The following is a 19019-nucleotide window of genomic DNA, read 5'->3' on the forward strand; positions in this document are numbered from 1 at the left end:
CTCTCTCTTTTTTTTTTTGTTTGTTTGTTTGTTTTCAATCTGCATTCATGCATAGTTTTGCAGGTTTTTTTAAATATGACATGTAGTTTTGTTTCAGCAGCAGATTATTTTTATTGTGTTTGTGTGTGGCAGAGAACTGTTAACTTCTAGACCTTACAGACAGAAAGCAAGAGTGATTTGGCTTATTCTAGTACCATCAGCACAGACTTAGCATTAAGCAAGCCTGCTTCAACATTGAGAACATGAAATATGGATCTAAGTCCAGTGCTCAGAGCTTACCATTCTTGCCCGTGTAATAAAAGATAATATAGTTCTAACATCCACTTTTCTTTTTTCATAAATTCATGACAAGTATTCAGTAGCAGTCTACCAAAAAATGAAGAGAGCATAATTTAAAACAATGATCCGTTTTGAATTTCTGTGCCAAAACATGTTTCAGAGCAAAATAATGATATTTACAAATACTTGGGCTTATTTTTGTGACCTTTGACTCTGGAGCTAGTGGAATAGGGGATAAGGGAATTTTATTGAAGGATTGAGGAGACAGCTGGCAAAGAGGGTTCTGGTTGGGTCTCAGCCTTAGTTTCTTTTAATATCTGCCCAGTATGATATCATGCCCATTAGAAAGGGTCTTATTTTAGGCACTGACATAATCTATTTGTAGGTCTTTCTTTGTTAGACTCTTGTAGAGAGTGCAAGGCTGCTTAGGCAAGTTACATCTGCCACTCAGCAATCACGGGTCCTCATTCTGAGATGGCCAGTTTCTCAAAGTGAATGTTTTCTGAAAGTCAGGTACAACTTCTTTTGGCATTAGCCTTTAAAGCAAGATTATGGTATCTTATCCATCTTGTGTGTATGTTCTTTGGAAAGAGCTGCCTGATAGAAGAGGTTATTTCTGGGGTTTGTGATAGCCAAGATGAGTCATAAGTAGCTCATATAGAAGCATTAGTCCAGGTTTTCCTGGCCCTATGAAGGTATTAGTTCTAACCTGAACTCGTGGCCAAGCTTATGCTGAGCCTGGGAGAGAAAACATTAGTCTCTCTTTGCCCTTTTGTCTTGGTTTGCCATTTCAGCTTTCCTTTCTAGGTTTGTGGTCCCACCTCAGACAAGAGCTCTGCTTTCATTTAGCTATCAAGGCTGAAATATGTCCAGTGGAAAACACTGATATTGAAGAAAGCATTTACTTTCCTGTACATCTCCATTTCATTCTCAGCTTTGAAAAGCTGTCAGTTGGAGATAGTTATGTTTGCAATGAATTTCTTCCTTTTCTTCCTCTTTTCCATGTGATATCACAAAGCAGCTTTTCACTAGAGCCCTTGTAGCCTTCAGTGGTTGGTTGGTCACTGAGTTCTTCTTCTCTGTCTCTCATTTACCTCAGTCTGCCTTCATTCTGAGTATGAAGATGAAGCTGGGATAAGGGTGGTCCAGCACTCTGTCTACCACCAGAAGAGTATGTTCACATCTAAACAAGCAAACACTGTAGATGCTTAAAAGCATATTGTGAGCAGTCTGAATTTTGTCTGCTGTCAGTGCTTTGAACTGATGTAAGCATGTCAAAGAGCCAGCTCCATTTTTGCAGAGAAAACTTGATTTGAAGTTTGTGCTTAATGGCATGGTACTCCATAGACTTCCATATTGCATGCTGTTATTCCAGATGTGCATTGTCTCTATAGGAGACAATTTCACAGTGATTAAACATTTTAAGTTTGTCAAGTGCTAATTATAGCAGAAAGCATGATAGCAGAATCTTCAAAGCCTCAGCGGACAGAAAAGCTTATTGATCATTCAGTTGATTTTTATTGCTTGCTATTGAGCAGCAGGACTACCTGCTCTTGCACAAGCCATATTTTCTGAGTCATTGTACCAGTCATGTGAAAGAGCCTAGTCTGCTGTGATATGGGGCATTGTTTGAGTGGTATATCCCCTGCTGCAGTGCACTGCATTACTGCAGCTCTTCAAAATTCAAAGGGCAAAGTAGTGACTTGGAAAGCTTTGTCATTGGAAATGTCAACAGCTCCTGTGCTAATCCATAATTAAAGGTGATTTTTTCTTTCTGTCCAGGCACTGCGGCTTCGTCCCCTCCAGTTTATGTTGCAAAGTGCTGGAATAAGTGAGTACTCCAGGTTCTGGGATGTGGCATCAGATGACAAACCCAAAGGGAGAAACTGCGGCCTGAAATGGTAAAATGCAGTGGCAAGTGTGCTTCACAGTGTTGATTCCTTGAGGCTGTTAATATAGTGCTGGAAGGCAGGCCACTGGATAAAGACGATGGTTGGGAAGTGTGTGACAAATGGGCAACTACACTGCTGCTGCCTTGATAACCCATGTGTTGTGGCAGACAAATATCAGGCTGCTCTTGGCCAGAACCAGTCGCTACAGCTAAGCTGTAAGCAGCACATATTTGGGATAGCTCCATGAAAGCTGTCAGGATTGACTGAATATGATCACCTGGAAATCAAGGGCCAAAACTCAACTGCATTAGGAAATGAAGTCAGACACTACAAACCTTTGCGATAAAGAGCATCCTGAATGTACATTCTATTGTGTTTTTGCTAGCTCTTTCTGTCAGTTATTTTCCTTTAAGGTTTCATAGGAGAGAAAGCAAAGTGCATTTGAGATGAAAGGCTGCAAAGCCATGTTAAGTTTCATTTATGGAGATGAATTAGAAACAGGTGTTTCACGTATCTGAGGGGCACCATTCTGAGAGAGCCCTTGAGAGTCAAGAGAAAGAAATTACAAAGACAACAGTATATTCAGAAAGATAACTATAATCAAGCCCTTTCCATGGCTATTAAGGGGAAAAGATAACAACCACAAATGCAATGGAGAGATTAAAATTGACTTTGTAAAAAGCCATTTTTTATTTTTTGCTTCTGTGAAATAATTTCAAAACCGAAGGCAGGAATAATTGAAGCATTCACAGAATATATCAATAATACCTCATTATCCAGCTTTGCTTCAATCCACTGATTTCAATTTTCTTTTGTACAAGCGGCATTTATCTGAGGACTTAGCATATGAATGGGAAGGGGGGAGAAATGTAAAATACAAGCGCCAGATTTACATGTCTTAGGAAGCCAAATAGCCCTCAAAACTAATTGTTTTTGAAATGCTTTATAAACCTTATCTTATGTGTTGACCCTAATCAGAGCAATTAATTTCATAATGAATTCTTTCTACATACACCCTATCTTATTATCCTTAGTCTAAATTAATAACATCATGATAATAATTAGCAGATATAAAATTCTCTTCACTACTTCTCATAGCATGTGGGCTTGATATAAAAGAACAACAAGGATAACAATTAGAGGAAAACACGTCAATTGTATGGATTGTTGTGCATTGTAACCCTAGCATCTGCAAAATACGCTTTATTTAAATGTGAATTTATTTATTTTTATTCTTCCTCTCTTTATCCTCCTGTTTTATTTTAGCAGTTTTCCTTCCTGCAAGAGGAAGATGCCTGTGTTTAGATTAGTAAAGCAGCAAAAAAAACTATAGGCTCTGCATTTTATCACCTTTGCCTTTACTGAATACATTACTATGTATTAATTAATTACTGAAATGATAACTCTCCTCACTTATCTGAAGGCAAAATCTACAGGCATGGCTGGAAGGTGATAGTCTCCTATCAGCCTGCAGCTCCATCTTTGGCCCACTTCCATTACAATCCTTAAATTTCAGCTCTTCTTTATTCAAAGTCACTTTTCCAGCCTGTGCCATCCTAAGAAAACATGATGCACCTGCATAAACAAATTATTGCCTGAAGCCAACAGCTTCAACAGTCACAAACAGGACAAGGCACATGGGAGACTTGTTTCAGAATGTTTTATTCATGCACCTGACTGATCACGTATGATCTACAGCTGTATAGTAATAGGAAAAAGAGATGTCTGTATGTATTTACTTTTTTAAAAAATAAGGTTAATGATCAAGACAATATTAAGTGCAAAATGAGAGCCCTCTCTGAAACAGGATAAATTAGGTCACTTTGGTTCTTGAATGTGAGCAGAAAAATTTGACTTCAGTTTCTCACTGTGGTAACTGCATTTAGAAGAATGCATTCTCTTGATGCAATTTCTAAAAGATTACTAATGCTTCCCTTGTTAAGAGAGTTATTCTGATGTTTTGCAAAGAAAGCTAGTGACAGAATCACACTGACTGATGAAAATAATTTGTGAACAGCTTTTAAACTTTTTTGAAGCAAGTATCTTGAAGTGTTGCTTGTTCCATGAAATCTTTAATTCAGTGTGCAGGTTAAAATGTTATACATAAAATGTGATCTTGTTATAGACAGTAAATGTTTCTTTATTTATTAGCAGTACTAATGTGATTCCTAGATCAGCCAAGCAAGGTCACAGTCCCACAGTGCTTGATGCTTCAAACAAGCCTTCTGCACTGCACAGACGAAGGGTAAATCTGAGAGGCAAGCGTGACCTGACTAACCAGTCAGGCTAAGAATATTTGCCAAATTCAAATACAATTTGGCATTCATTTTAGAAATTTGCGCAAAAAATTTCCTTTCCTCAATCTGAGAAGAAAAGGCTCCTCAGGCCTCCTAACCTATTATTTGCTGTGCTCTGTGGCACGGCAATCCAAATGATCAGACTTCCTCAGTGGCATCATGTCCTCTGACAGCAGGACTTAGAGCAGTGCCTGTACTTGTAAAGCTAAGTAGATTTCAGTCTAAATAATGTTCAGCCCTCAAATCTGCTCCCTTATTTATTTTTCAAAAGCTCTGTGCTAACTGCTATGTTATCTGTACAGATATGTTGGTTCTGAATCAATGCTCTCAGTTCACCTTTGCCATTGGTTCAGAACATACAGTTGACACAAGCAAGGTGAGCTAACATGAATGAGTTCCTATTATTATACAGCTGTAGTAGTACTATACACCAGTAGTTCTGGTGGCTAGTCTATTTGGCAAGCAGAAGCCCTTCATTTCTGGATTATTTTTCTATCAGGAGATTTGGGCTTTATCGAAGGTACTTTTTTGTGTTTTTTCACATACAGGGACTAATCTTCACCCTTTTTAACTCAGGTATTGCAGTAATTGCAACTGTGGCTCTGCTGCTTTACTTCTGTGTATCAGTGCTGATTTATCTAGCTTGAAGTTTAGGTGCTTTTTGGACAGCAATTATGAAGAGCTCAGCTTCGATTTAGCTAGTTAGTATCTATGAACATTTTAGATAATAGTAGTCACCAGTGGTCACTTCATACAGAACTAAAATGTGGAGCCTGCAGAGCAGGGATGTCCTGACAGATGTGAGGGCTGGACAGTCACCAACTGCATGAAGTTTGACAACAGCAAGTGCTGGATTCTGTAGCTGGGATGGGGCAACCCTGGTGATATGTATAGACTGCAAGACAACGAACTGGAGGACAGCCTCATGGAGGGTAGTCTGGGGGCTCTGGCTGTCGGCAAGTTGAATCTGAGCCAGCAGTGTGTTCTGGAGCCAAAAGGCCCAACCATATTCTGGGGTACCTCAGGTTCAGCACTGCCAGCAGGCAAAGGGAAGGATTGTCCTTTCTGCTGTGCAGCCTCATCTCAAACACTGGGCATAGGTTTGGGCATCACAATATATGAAGGAATTAAACTTTTGGAGAACCTCCGAAGGAGGACTGCAAAGATGGTAAAGGTATAGAGTGCAAGACATATGAGGAGTGGCTGAGGTCCCTTGGTCTGTTCAGCTCAGAGCAGAGGAGCTGAGGGAAGACCTCATGGCGGCTACAGCTCCTCGCAGGGAGGGAGGGACAGTGCTGAGCTCTGCTCTCTGTGGCAGCAACAGGGACTGAGAGAACGGCATGGAGCTGTGTCAGGGAATTCTGTTCTATGGTTTTATGAAAATAAGCTGTCTGTAATCTTTACAGCCCCAAATTTTCTGGTGGCTTAATGGTGTTGCACTCCATGGAGATGTGGGGATGCAGTGCAGCTTGTACATGCCTTTACTTTCTGATCCAGTGAGGTAAGTGCTGTACAGTAAAACTTCTGTGCAAACTTCCCCCTTAATCACATGTAGGAATGTCATTTTGGATGACCTCAGATCGGAGCATATGCTAAGTGACCTACAGGCCTGCAAAATCTGTTAGGCACCTGAAATATCCCTGCAGAGCTGTGGGCAGAGATGTTAAGAAGTGGAGCAGTTAGCCCATAATGTGTGTTTCAGCTTCAGTGCCACTAGAGTGCACCTCTTCCATGGCCAATGCTGAATCAAATTCTCTCCTAATGCTTTTTATTAATGTCAGTGTGTTGTCTCACTGAGATTAGAACATGAGCTCTGATATTTGATTCTGCACAAATGCATATTCAGTTTTTGAGCTGAACTACTACTAAAGAATAAGAAGGCCTGCTGATCACAGGAAGTAGTTGTACTCTGAAGCCCTAATTTAGCATTGGTCATATTGGAACTAGACAAATGGTTAATGTTTGCCATCTATTTAGTAGTTAATGTTTTACTTACCTTGTTGAATCAGAATTTCCTTTAATATAAAACTGGTTGGAATTGGCAGGAAATATGTCCAGATCAGGTAAGAAATGGTCTGCCTTTGAGACTTCACTGAACAATTAGTAATATCAATCCTTTAATACAGAAAACTGAGTTGGTATACTGTGTATCTCCTCAGTGAGCTCAGAGAAATGTGACCTTTCTACAAGGGAAAACAAGATGTCCTTTAATTCTTATGCATTAATGAAGGGACAGTTGCTTCTAAACAAATATGTTACTTGTGTGTGTTTCCAAGTAATCAATTCATGTAGCTTTTTGTCTTTTGTTTAAAACAAAACAAAACATCTTTAGTTCCTTTTGCTCTTATACAAGCAGTTTCACCAGGAATATCTTTCCAAAGCCAACATTTCAGTGAAACCTTCTTTTTTGGGCAACTGTATTCTTCAGCGCATTACTGAATATATGCTACATGCCATGGTGGTAAAATTCCCCCTCTGTAAAGAAAAACAACAAACCATAACCTGGCCTCCTTTGGCCTGATCCACAGCATAGCAAGAATTATAGAGTGTCCTTCCTACTTTGTGCACCTACACTCCCATTCCACTTCTTACATCTACTTTATGCATCATTGTATACTCATGACAAATTTCAGGGGAGCAGACCTAGTCAGAAAAGTCAGCTTAGTACACAAGCAAGTTTTATTCCACACAACTGAGAGTAAAACTGACCAGGAAAATGAAGAGGAAAAAAAATCTAAGATTACCTGTGTTTCTCAACTGCAGGAATGAACAGCTGGCCAAACGACAGAAGCAAAATGTGAAGTGAGGCTGATGGATAAGAAACATTAGTTCATCTGTGGTGAGTTGTGAGGTTTCAGTTAATTTCACCTAAGCCTGTGTGAACAGTGAAAAAAGTTTTTTCCTTTCATATTTCAGATTTTGATTTAAAAAATCAGCCTATGGCTTTTGTAGAAACTATAAACCTTGTGTCTTTAATGAGTTCTAAAATGTGCAGCTTGTGAATTTTGTCTAATAATTATGAAAGTGCCGGTGAGGATTATTCTGGATATTTTTTTCAGCTGCTTCTGCTGAGGCCACCTAGGTTGTGTCAGTATTGGCCACACCTGTCAAACAATTTTGCTATCAGTAGACTTCAAGAAGTAAGTATTTCACAAAAGTGTTTGAATTGCCCTCACTAACATCATCACTTACATAGTAGAGATTTCTTGTCATCAACATTCTTAATGAAAACAGAAACAAAACCAGAAAAGTCAGACTTCATTAAGACCTAGGTTTGAAAAAACAACTTCTGCAAAAGCGTAATGAAAATTGATTCCATCCTAAAACCACTGAGATGATAAACTTTTTGGGAAACAAACACACATTTGTATTCTCAGTCCCTCCTACTACAGATGAGTCCAGCTTCAAATTATCTCATGGAAGTTCAGGCTGTCTCTCCATGGGTGCTCTTTCTCTGGACTGGAAAAACACCTGCAACTTTGAAAAAGTCCATTTTTCTTTTAGTTTGTCCAATAACAGGAAGTATTACAGAAGCTCAAAATTATTTTGTGAAAATACACTCGAGCATTTACATTTTTTGCTCTAATGCATCTTATTATAAGCCAGTACCAAAGACGTGATAACAGTCTTCAGTAAGGTAAAACACAATGGATAAATGCTGAGGTAGGAAAAAATGAAGCTGAGCAACAGCACACTTGGCTGCATGTACTGAAGAGATGAAGGTAACCTGATCTGCTCACCCTTTTGAGGCTTTAAGGAGCAGCATATCATCAGCAAGATGCCAAATTAATTTGATTAAGCTGCTACTGATTTTTCAAAACAAAGAGCCTGTTTCATATGAATGAATATCTGAAGAGTTCATTGGAAGTGCAGACAAACCACAAGCTAGCCTGGAGAGATGTATTGACTTCGCAGTTTGGTCATCTTGATCTTGTTGAAACTGGAAGCTGGGGAGAATGGATTCAGTAGCCTACTTTTTGCCACCTTCTTTTGCTTTTTGAGAGAGTGTCTCCGAAACACTTTGGCTAGCAACCTAGCAGGCAGTTGGCAGGAAGGGCAACTGACCCAAAGTTACTTTGTAACTCCAATCTCAACTCTTCAAGGTGTCCTTTAAAAGCTATGCTACAAAGTCATGTTTTTAAAAATAGCTGTCATCTGTGCTAACTGAAAAAGGAATGAATGAATTTAGCTTACTATCTCATTGTGAGCAGAGTGGGGCCCAGCTCAGCACTTTACTGTCTAGTCTGATATAGCCTCAGGATTCAAAGAACCCTGGACCAGCTCTATATTACTCTGAAAGCCAGAGACTTTTCCAAAGTATTTCTTATGTAGGAAGAACTGCCTGAGCTGCTCAGATAGTTGTGTCGTATTTGTGTCTCAGGTGTTGTTTGTTTTTTTTTAACTCAGCCTTAAGTACTGGCAGGTAGGCAAAAGCATGGGGGAGCAAGGAAAACCTTCAGGTCTGTATCAGCAAAGTGGGGCATCTGTCAACTGAAACAGAGGCAGTGAGAGCAAAACCTGTTTCATTATTTCATAATAGCTTTTCTTCATGCCTCCTGAAATGTTTTACCCTCACCAAGGAAGGACTTGTGTTTCTGATATTCCTAGTACCCCAGATTCATTACTGCTGAGTGCAGTTTGTGTACCTGATAGAAGCTGGAATGGCTTACAGCTCACTGCAGGTTTCCATGACTTGAGGCCTTTTGACATTATTTATGCAACTGAAAACTGACATAGAAACACATCCAAAGGAGAAGCAGAGAGGAGCAAGTGGCTAAGGAAAGGTCATAGCAGTACTTCTTGGCTGCTTTGTAGGAATGGAAAGAGAAATTCTTCTCTTGAACCCTTCATTTTCTGTTCTTTGTTAGTAAGGTTGATTTATGGATAATGACATTTTTCTCTTATTGGTTTGGAGGGCTACGAATGCATGAAAAGCAATAAAGTAGAAATGTAAACAGACTCTTCTAAAATTGCCAGCAGTTGGCTGTCATGTAGACAGTGTCCTTTTTCTTTACACTTTATGCTGCCGACGCTCTCAGATCAAGACACATACACATCTGTAGGTGTATAGTCTTTTGAGAGCAAATCTACCAACCCCCCACCCTGAAATGCTACTAATAAATGTTACTATCAGGAGCCCAGGCGTGTAGCAAGAGCTTGGCCTTGCCCTGAAGATAGTGTATCAGTCTCTGAAATCTAGCATGTGGGAAGAGTTCTCATCAGGGGTGTGGAAGAGATTCTGTAAAGAGGAGCCATCAGGGAGGTAGACATGTTCAAAGCAAGTCTAAGGAAATGCCTTCTTGTACAACATGAGTTAGATCTGTAGAGCTTGTCACCATAGGGTGGTGGTGATGGTAGGAGCTTGCAAGGCTTCAAAAAGTGACTGAATAAATTCAGGACAAACTGAAAACGACTGAAGAGCACTAATCCCCATCACCACTTCCCTTTCAAAGCGCCTTATGTCTTGGCTTGGTGCAAACTGAAGAGTATATGTGGGAAACAGTGCTCTAAGCTCTCTTTGGCCTTAACCTCTTAGGTAAGTATTCTCCTGGCACTCTCAGGAGCAATTCTCTAGCACAGTGTATTGCATTAGAGAGCAAGAAGTTTCACAGATGCTTGCTGTGCAGGTAGGTCTTTAAGCAAAAGCTAAACAAACATGCATGACACTTCAAATCAATTTATGTAGTCAGTTAGGAATTCTTCATATAATCTACAGATATTACCAAGTGGCAGGCTCAGGCTGTTTATTTTGATTTCTTTCAGTGTAACATCGTGTTTCCCTTAAAATCAAACCCACATGCAAATTAAATGTTTCCAGTGTTCCATATATTCATTATTCATATATCCAGAGTGTATCCTCTCTGCCGTGATGGCCTCAACTTTCATGAACAAGTATATCAAGAAAAAGCTGTTCTAAGAGTTCTCTGTAGTTAAGATCAGAAACATAATAAAATGAAGTTTTGAAGGGCGAGGGAAGAACGTAAAGGAAAGTGGAGGAGAGGACAGAGTGAAGGGAAGAAAAAGTTCACATGATTAGAAAAAATAAAAATTGAGCCAGCACATTAGAAACCACACCATGGAGAAACAGGCAGTGGCCTTGCTGAAAGGCTGATGGTTTGTCAGAGCAGAGGTAGAGCTTTGTCACACTTAACAGCCCTGACCTGGCCTACGTTGACTGACAGTCTGTCTTTCCAATTTCTAAACTATTAATGGTTTAATTTGGCTCATACCATCTTTTATCCTCTCCTGGACATTAATTTCTTTACAGTTAGCAAAGTGCTGTATGTTCTGCAAGGGTATAGTGAAGAACATGTACTGATTTCACTTGCAGCAGAAAACACAAAGCAATCCAGATTCTTACTGTCCATTTTCTTTCTTTCAATGATCTTTGCAATAGATGCATCTTTTTTTAACAGCGACCTGACTTTACCATATACATCCTTCACAGGATGTGAAATAGTTTTGAAATATTCAACGTGTTGCATCTTCAGTATGCTAGAAAATGTGTACTGTGTAAGCCAAAAGCAACTTGGAAATACTGTGCTTAGATAATTACATTTTTTTATATGTTATGCTGTGGAGACTGAAGTTCTGAGCCAGAAGAGGGCTGCATTGTGCTGAAATGTCCTTGATACATTTCAGTTCATAAATGTTATTTAAACTTTAGCAAGAGTTGTGTGGGACTAACACTGATCCCAAATGATAAGTGTAATCAGGCTGGATGTGGCTCTGGTCAGCCTGGTCTGGTGGTTGGTAACCCTGCCTACATCAGGGGGGTTGAAACTAGATGATCTTAGAGGTCCTTTTCAACCCAGGTCATTCTAACATTCTATAATTTTGATAATAAGCATTAAGGTTCAGGAAAATGGGGCTACTGGTGTCAGTTGATACCCAGAGATTTTTGCCGGGGCCTGAGAATGCCAACAAGGAAAGCAAAGCATATATATTCATGCATTTAAATGTTTCCTTTTCTGTTGTGAAACATAAACATCAGATTTCAGATAAACAACTGACTTTTGTCATAATCATCCTAAAGTGAAATACTCAGATTTAACCTGATGCACGCTGTAAAAACAACAACAACAACAAACCCCCATCACAGAAAAAAACAAAGAGCATATCCTTAAAATGTAAAGCATGGAATTGTTCATGGAACTGTTCTGTACCTTGGGCTGAGATTTTCTAAACTAGTCAACTTTGGTGTGGCCCTTCTGTGAGTTATGACAATGAAGTTAACACTGACTTCAGTGGAACAGACCTCTTGATTTGTGCTGTTCTGCACACTTGAATACCCACTGCAAGTTACATGTGAGCTGAACAGCTCGGGGTCCTCCAGCAGGAGTTGTTGGTCCATATAGCTGTCAGTCTTTAACTAATAGCCTGATAATCTAACTTATTTTTTAGAATGCTGAAGGAGAAGATGGTCCCTAGCCTGCTACATGGCTCACTATAATCAGTGGGGTTCCATTAAGCACGCGTGTTGGCTTAAGGTTTACAGGAGCCAGTTATTTCATACTTCTTGAGACACAATGACAGCATTTGTTAAGGGTTCCAGTGCCAAGGTGTTGGTAATGTGACAGTGAACTGACTGCATGAAACAAAGCAAAACCCTTGTCTTGGCACCAGTGACTGTATAGTATTGTGTTCTGCAAGAAAAGAGTCGATGCAATAGCCAGGTGTGGACAGCAAGGCATCCTTTGTTCTTGTGGTTACCTCTTTGAGGGCTCTATCTCATGTAATGGAAAAAAACCTGAAAAGAGGATTTGAAGCCTGACAACGAAGTAGCTTTTTGAATGAAGATACTCCCATAATGTGCCCTCTTACATAAAAGGAGCAGTCTAATGTTAGACTGGTCATAACATGCTGAGTGCCTTCTAATCTTAAGTTTGGATCAACTGCAGCTCTGATCAGCTCTTCTGTAAAGGGGCTTTAATGCTGCATATATCCCATCCACTGGACTTTATGTCTCTAAGAAGCCTGAAGTCATTCAATAGCAAATTTATTTGTGTTTTATGTTTTGCAAGCAATACAACATTACTGCATTCCTTGTCATTTCTTTTCTCATCAGCTTGCATTCACATGCAGTTAAACACAGGGAAGCTGTTTCTTAGATGAGGATCTCCCTCTCTTTTGGAAGAAACATGCAGTTTTTGTTTTGCTTTCAGATCTATCACCATACTCCATAACTCCTCCTCTGATTAGTACTAGGCAACCACCAGGAGATGCATGGGCCTTCAGGGTTGTTGCTAAAAACAAAGGGACTTTTTCCCACAGTTAAATTCCTCTCTCCTTGAATTGGAAAGTTGTTAGTGGGCTGAGTCTTGTACGTGCAGGCCTAGCTAAGAAATAGTTCACCTAACCTGGGGTGTGGGACCATCAGCTACTGGCATAATTGCCCTATTCCCAAGCTGGTCTGCTCTGTGAGGCAGGAGACTTGACTTTGATGGGTAGGTGTAACTCAGTCTCTAGATGCTGTGCTCCTGTTAGTAAAAACATTTGCCCACTGACTGTATGGCCGAGCTTCTGAAAGAACTGTACAGTGCAGCTGTTTTGTCTGGCTGAATGCTTTGCAGTGTGAATAAGCTTGTTCAGAATGGGTCTGGCTGCTACTCTGATCCAGCGTATTGCCATGGGGTAAAAAAGGCCACAGCAGATGTACCTCCCAGACTTTGCTGTAGATAGGAACTGGAGCCTTGGAGAAGATACTTAATTTAAACTCATCTTACCGAAAGTAAAATAAGCCTTCTCTGTAAAGAGCACTGAAATCTCATGAAAAAAGCTAGGTATTAGTATTATTAAATAAGACCTAAAGCCTTCAGCTCTTCCTTGTTTCCACTTGCTTGAGCAGTAATATGTTCATCTGATGGAAAACTCACCTGTGGTTTTCCCTGCGTGAAGCTTATATTAATTTCTTCTGGGTGGATTCATAAAACATTCCTCATAATCCCCATTTACTTCAAGCCGTTTCGCTGCTCTGAATAGCACAGTATCTCATAAAGAACGTCGCTTTTCCTTCAAAAAACATTTGCATTTTATTTGTGCCTCAGAGGAAGAAGAATCCAAGCTGATTACAATACTGTACATAATGAAAAAATAATTGCTTCAAATGTTTTGCTGTGGTGGTCTTAACAACTCTTTTTCAATTGGTCATTCCCTCACCTCCTTAGCCAGGCCCAAGCAGCTGAAGCAAGCACATCTCTGACACTGACTGAATACCTCTGCAGCTGAGATCACCTAATGTCAATGGTGTAGTAAGATAGCACCCAGAAGAAAGTGTCAGCAGTTTGGATCAGCAGCAGTAACTATGTAATACAAACCCAATAAATAATTGGAACACCTATCAAAGAGAATGCACATTTGCTCCTATGCATACACGTGAATGAAAAGTTGCATCATGAAGGAAGGCTTTGTCTAAGCACAGCAAACAAAGGTTGTTTTGGCTCCATCAGTGTCTTCACTTGAAAAGCATTGCTGGTGATTATAAATCAAGATTTGCATGCTCACTCCAATGTCAGCGATTTGTTCTACCGTGTAAAACACTCTTACAGAATGCATGTTGATCAAGGCTCAGTTTCTGCTTTTGATAATCAATGCTGCTAAAATACACGAGAAAAAGGTAACCAATAAAAACCAGTACTTTACATTGCAGATAAAATAGGAGGGAGGTGGTACCTGCTGCTTGTCTACATCAATAATCCTAGTAGAGAGTCATCCCTTGCCTCCACTGAAAATATTCTTTGAGTGCAGTTCAGTGTAAGCAGTATTTAAGAGCACTTTATGTGCAGGGAAATTTATATTATTCCATGTTAATGCATACAAAATTACTGGAATTGGCAAAAGACTGCCAGCTATTGGTTGTAATGGCTTGAATTTTCCTTATGACTTGATCAGAGCCCTCAGGTGTAGGGGATGCCTGAATTACAGACATATTTTAGTGAATTTAGTTGTCATCCACCTACCTGTCTGAGAAAATGTCTGTGTTTCTATTTCACCACAATTTCAAATTGTTTTAGGATGAAGACTGTCTCATATTTCTCTGGTCTGATTTTCTTTTTCTGCTTGGTGTATGCATAGTCTCCAAAGTAAGCAAATCAGTGATTTTGAATAAGGATATTTTATCTACAGGAGGCCCTACATAACAAATAGGAACTTTTTAACAAAGTGAAATGCAAAGTTATTGAAATATTCTGTGGCACCCTCTGTAGCAGAATAATTTAAATTGATTTTTTTTTAATGGATTGTAATCATTACTTTTAATTTTCTTCTAGAAAGTGCTTGCTACAGTTCAGTAGTGGAGGAAGGCAACAGCTGGTCTGCGCATTTGTGAGTGAGCAGTATTTAATAAGGTAATATGTTAATTTTCTAAGTGTCAAGAACTACGAATTCATGCCAGGCCAAATTAATGCACGTTTTCACACAGCACAGTGAAGGGATACCTAAGCAAGCACTGCTGTGTTTAGGGTGCTTGTAAAGCAGCTATCTTTTTAAGAGTGAGAGGAGAACCTCCATGTTGCGGAGATATGACTGAACCTCAGTAGATGCCCCCCCCAAAAAACAAAAACAACAGAATTTTGCTGGCTGTAGGCAACGTGGCTCTATTTGGTGCACCAAACACAGGTTCCCATCCCTCTTCTGCCATAAAGAGCTCCATAGTGTTTCATTAATATGAATAAAAACTAACTTCCCTTTGTCTGCCAAGACAGAAGTATGATATAGTTTGTAGAGTAGACAAAAAGCAGTTCTAAAACTCTATTAAACTTTTAGGATAGGCTTTTTTGCTCCTTTCCAAGACCAAATAGTAAATATTGACTAAAGTATCAATATTTATCTTGAGGGGAAAATAAATCTTCCTTTGCAGAACTAAAGCCATTTTTTTTCGGAGTGAGAGATGACTCAAATGGTTAAGTTTCCAATAATAATCTCGGCAAATTCAGCAAACTGAGTACATTGAGGGAACAGTCAGCTCAGGAACATCTAGAACTTTGATTTTCCCCAGATGGAGTACCTTGCTGAGGTACAAAACTAGAACTCCATGAAAGTCCAGTGTGCTCTGCCTCTTACACAGCTGCCTAATGTTGTGCTGAAGAGCAAAACTTCTGATTTTCTCACTGTGAAAATGCTATTTGAATTCAGCACCATAACTGGAATAAAATAATAAGTTTGTTTTGATGTCTGAAATTCTTAAAGATCAATTCCAAAAACCTGTTTTGGTCCAAATCTGGGTCCATCAAAGACCTCAGAGGAATCTCCAGCAAAGTGTACACTGAAATAAAAAACAAAACAAACACCTTTCTTCTGTAATCATGCCTATTAGATCTTTTCCTTCTACTATCTGTCCTGTTCCAGGTAGAGTTACTGCTTCTATTTTCAAGCTTTTTAATGCATCATTTATGTAATCTGAAAGTATAATGCTGTCACATACATGGTATGGTAGAGATAATACAATGTCATCTATGAATTCTCAGGAGTGGTGCCCAAGTCAGTGCCAAACCAGGCTTAAGTTGTGCAAGGATGGCAAAAATATAATAGAGTATGAAAAGGCTTTTGTGAGAGAAAAGTGAGGATGGTGGTGGTAATATGATGCAGAAAAAAACTCCAGGGAATTATTTAATGCTATGCCTGTAGATCGAGGGCTTTAATAAAATAAAAAGAGCAAAGAGAAGACTCTGCACTCTGATGATGGATGAATATGCCTGTTTTGGTACTTCTGGGATGGATTACGCTATTGAAAAACCATTCAACATTGGCTAAAGAACTGTAATATATGTGAAACTCCACAGTTAATGCATCATTAAATAATTTGCTGCAACTGATTTATAGGTGCAATATACTACACTGTGTCAAACGATGTGGGATAATAAATGGTATCACAAAAATATACTATTGAAACTTTTGTTCTAATCAGTCTTTTGAGTTTTAGTAGAACATAGTTCTGCAGAATGGAATTGTCCTATTGATCTTGATAGAGTAATAGGTAAAAGCTTCATGCTGTATATGTTTTAAGGCTTTTTTAAGCAATCCGGTTTGTGGTCCAGTGAATCAGGCAGCAGACTGTGACTTGTGGGGCCTGCACACTCTTTGCTCTGTCATTGAAACTCCAAGCTGCCTATATAAGTGCCTGCTGGCTGAATCCTCTAGTGCTGACTTTGAGATGTGTGTTCCTTTTTTCCATGGGCACAATCCAGTATCCCATCACTTGCCTACATGTATTGGTTATGTAAAGCCAAGGATGTCAAAATTCAAAATAACATGTGAATCCAGCTTTCATACATCTTGGGTGACTTACTGCTTTCAAGGGACATCTCCTCACCCTCTATATTCACCATTCAGAAGAGAAACACTTGTTCCCTCTCTTCTGAAAGGGATTTGATAGGATCATAGAATATCCCAAGCTGGAAGGGACCCAAGAGGATCATTGAGTCCAGCTCCTGGCTCAGGACCACCCAAAATTCAAACTCTATGGCTGGGAGCACTGTCCAAATACTTCTTGAACTCTGCCAACATGGGGCTGTGACCAGTGCCCCGAGGAGCCTGTTACCATGCCCAACCACACTCTGGTAAAGAATCGTTTTCTAATATCCAATCTGAATCTCCCCAGATTCAGCTCCATGCTGTTGTTATTTTCTGCATGTTCTGGGGAGAAAGCATCACTACCCCCCATTTACTGCTCCAATTCAGTGGTTCAGATCTTTACAGAAGAAATGAACAGGCTCAGTTCAGATCTTGCCCCAGATGTTCTTCCCCTTGCCTCCCCACTCCACTTTCCAGAACTCGCCTAACCTCATGGTTGCAGTGTCTTGCTGAGCAATGTTCATAGCCACTTTTCCTGAATGAATGTTCTCATACAGAAAATATGCTTTTACAGGGCCAGGTAAGAAGGGAATTTTGACCTTGACAAACCAGTGGTGGGACTTCCAATTGGAGAAGGTTCTGTCTCCTTGTCCCTCAGGGACTGCCTTCATACTTTGTGGATGCCCTTTTGGGAACTTATGCAAAGAACCGTGATATTCAGGCACTGATGGTCAGGTGCTGGAATGGGTTGCTCAGGCAGGTGGTGGAGTCACTGTCCCTGGAGGTGTTCAAGAACCATGGAGAGATGTTGTACTGAGGGACATGGTGTAGTGGGAATTACTGGTGAAAGGTGGACAGTTGGACTGGATGATCTCAGAGGTTTTCCAACCTTGGTGTTTCTACGATTCTATGTTGCCTGGCACTATGATAAAATTAGTGGATAAGTTAAATGTAATTAATAATGTATTTGATTAATTTAGGGGCTCTAAACTTTTGTACTGCATTGTTTCCAAACAACAGTGAATTTTTTCCATCATAATAAATTATTAAGCAAGTATTTTCTGCAGCTATATTTTAGCCTATAGGAAATAATTCATGACTCAATTTATGCTGTTCATACTGTGTCATGCTATGTCACGCTATAAATAAAATACGTAGTCCTTCACATTTAGTCAGAGTGCAGGGTACACTAACGGACTCAAAATTACCCTAACAGACCTCACTGAGACCTTTGACTCATACGTGCTGCTCGTGGGCCAAGAGCCCTGTTTAATCTCATGAGCCTTCAGTCTTGGCCTGAGCAGTGTTGAGGGTATTCTTGCTCTAATCTTTCTAACAGATCGTTTTTCAGGTTTTTTGGGCTGGCCATAGACCTGACTTGTTAATGTGCCAGATGATAGAAGCTCCTGCTGCCACTGCTCTGCCTGGGCTGCCCAGTTCAGACACTGCAGGGCTGTGGTAAGCTCGCTGCTCCTGCTCACATAATCACTCTCAGCTCCCAGCTTGCCTTCCTGTGTGAAGTGACCCAACTTTTTTTGCTCTCTGGCACATATAACTTCTACTAGAGTAATCCTGAAGGGAGTAAGATTTCAAAACGGACGTCTCATTACCTTGGTTAAAGGCAGCATTTTGAAGTGTTACGAGTGCTTGAAAGTGTGAGGTCCATTTTAGGAGTGCTGTGGGAGAAGATTATCATGGTTTGCTATAGTGGCATAACTCTTCATATTTGAGTAATTTTAAATTTCTGCCATGAGGTCAGTAAAATTTCTAGCAACAGGACTTCTAAAAGCATCAGAGTTGCATAGCACCCAGATACCTTTGGGAACTGATGGAACAGGTGCTAGTAAAAGATGATATTCCACTGGTGAAGGGGAAATGGACCCTAATTTATAAAATAAAATATTAGGTTTTGCCAGATTCAGCATGGCAGTTCTCCTTTCAGCATATATGCTCTACAGAAGTTGATGCAAATTGTTGTTTTAGTTTCAGTTGGTCCAAGAGGTATCAGGCACTCAGAAGAAACCAGGAGCACAACAGCAACTTTTTGTGAAACAAGTCCAATTCTTTGCTAGTGCAAATCAGGCTACTCTTGCTGAAATCCATGGCCACAGTTGCAGAAATTAGTGAAGCGTAATCAACTTATGGGAAGTAAGGGAAGTACTCTAACTTTTCTTTAGTCCAGCTGAGAATCAATACTAGGATATTCATTTATTTCTATAGTTATAAATGTTTCCTAGATGAAATACTGACCTAAACAGTT

General features: G+C 39.8%; 1 long non-coding RNA gene across 6 annotated transcripts in view; it reads left to right on the top strand.

Annotated features, from left to right (window-relative positions):
* The window catches only part of LOC116231192 (uncharacterized), a 120305-nt gene that overhangs the window by 8128 nt on the left and 93158 nt on the right, over positions 1-19019 (top strand). For 5 of the 6 annotated variants that reach the window (XR_016466035.1, XR_016466034.1, XR_016466036.1 and 2 more), the window contains exons 2-4: positions 2062-2180; positions 7232-7307; positions 14737-14814. This is a non-coding gene — a long non-coding RNA (uncharacterized LOC116231192). Of the gene's footprint in view, positions 1-2061; positions 2181-7231; positions 7308-14736; positions 14815-15326; positions 16364-19019 lie in introns of those variants that run through there. The other variant, XR_004167401.2, reaches the window with a different exon arrangement.

The sequence above is a fragment of the Phasianus colchicus genome, chromosome 4 (assembly GCF_987193195.1).
Source record: "Phasianus colchicus chromosome 4, bPhaCol1.hap1.1, whole genome shotgun sequence".
In the NCBI taxonomy this organism is placed as follows: domain Eukaryota; kingdom Metazoa; phylum Chordata; class Aves; order Galliformes; family Phasianidae; genus Phasianus; species Phasianus colchicus.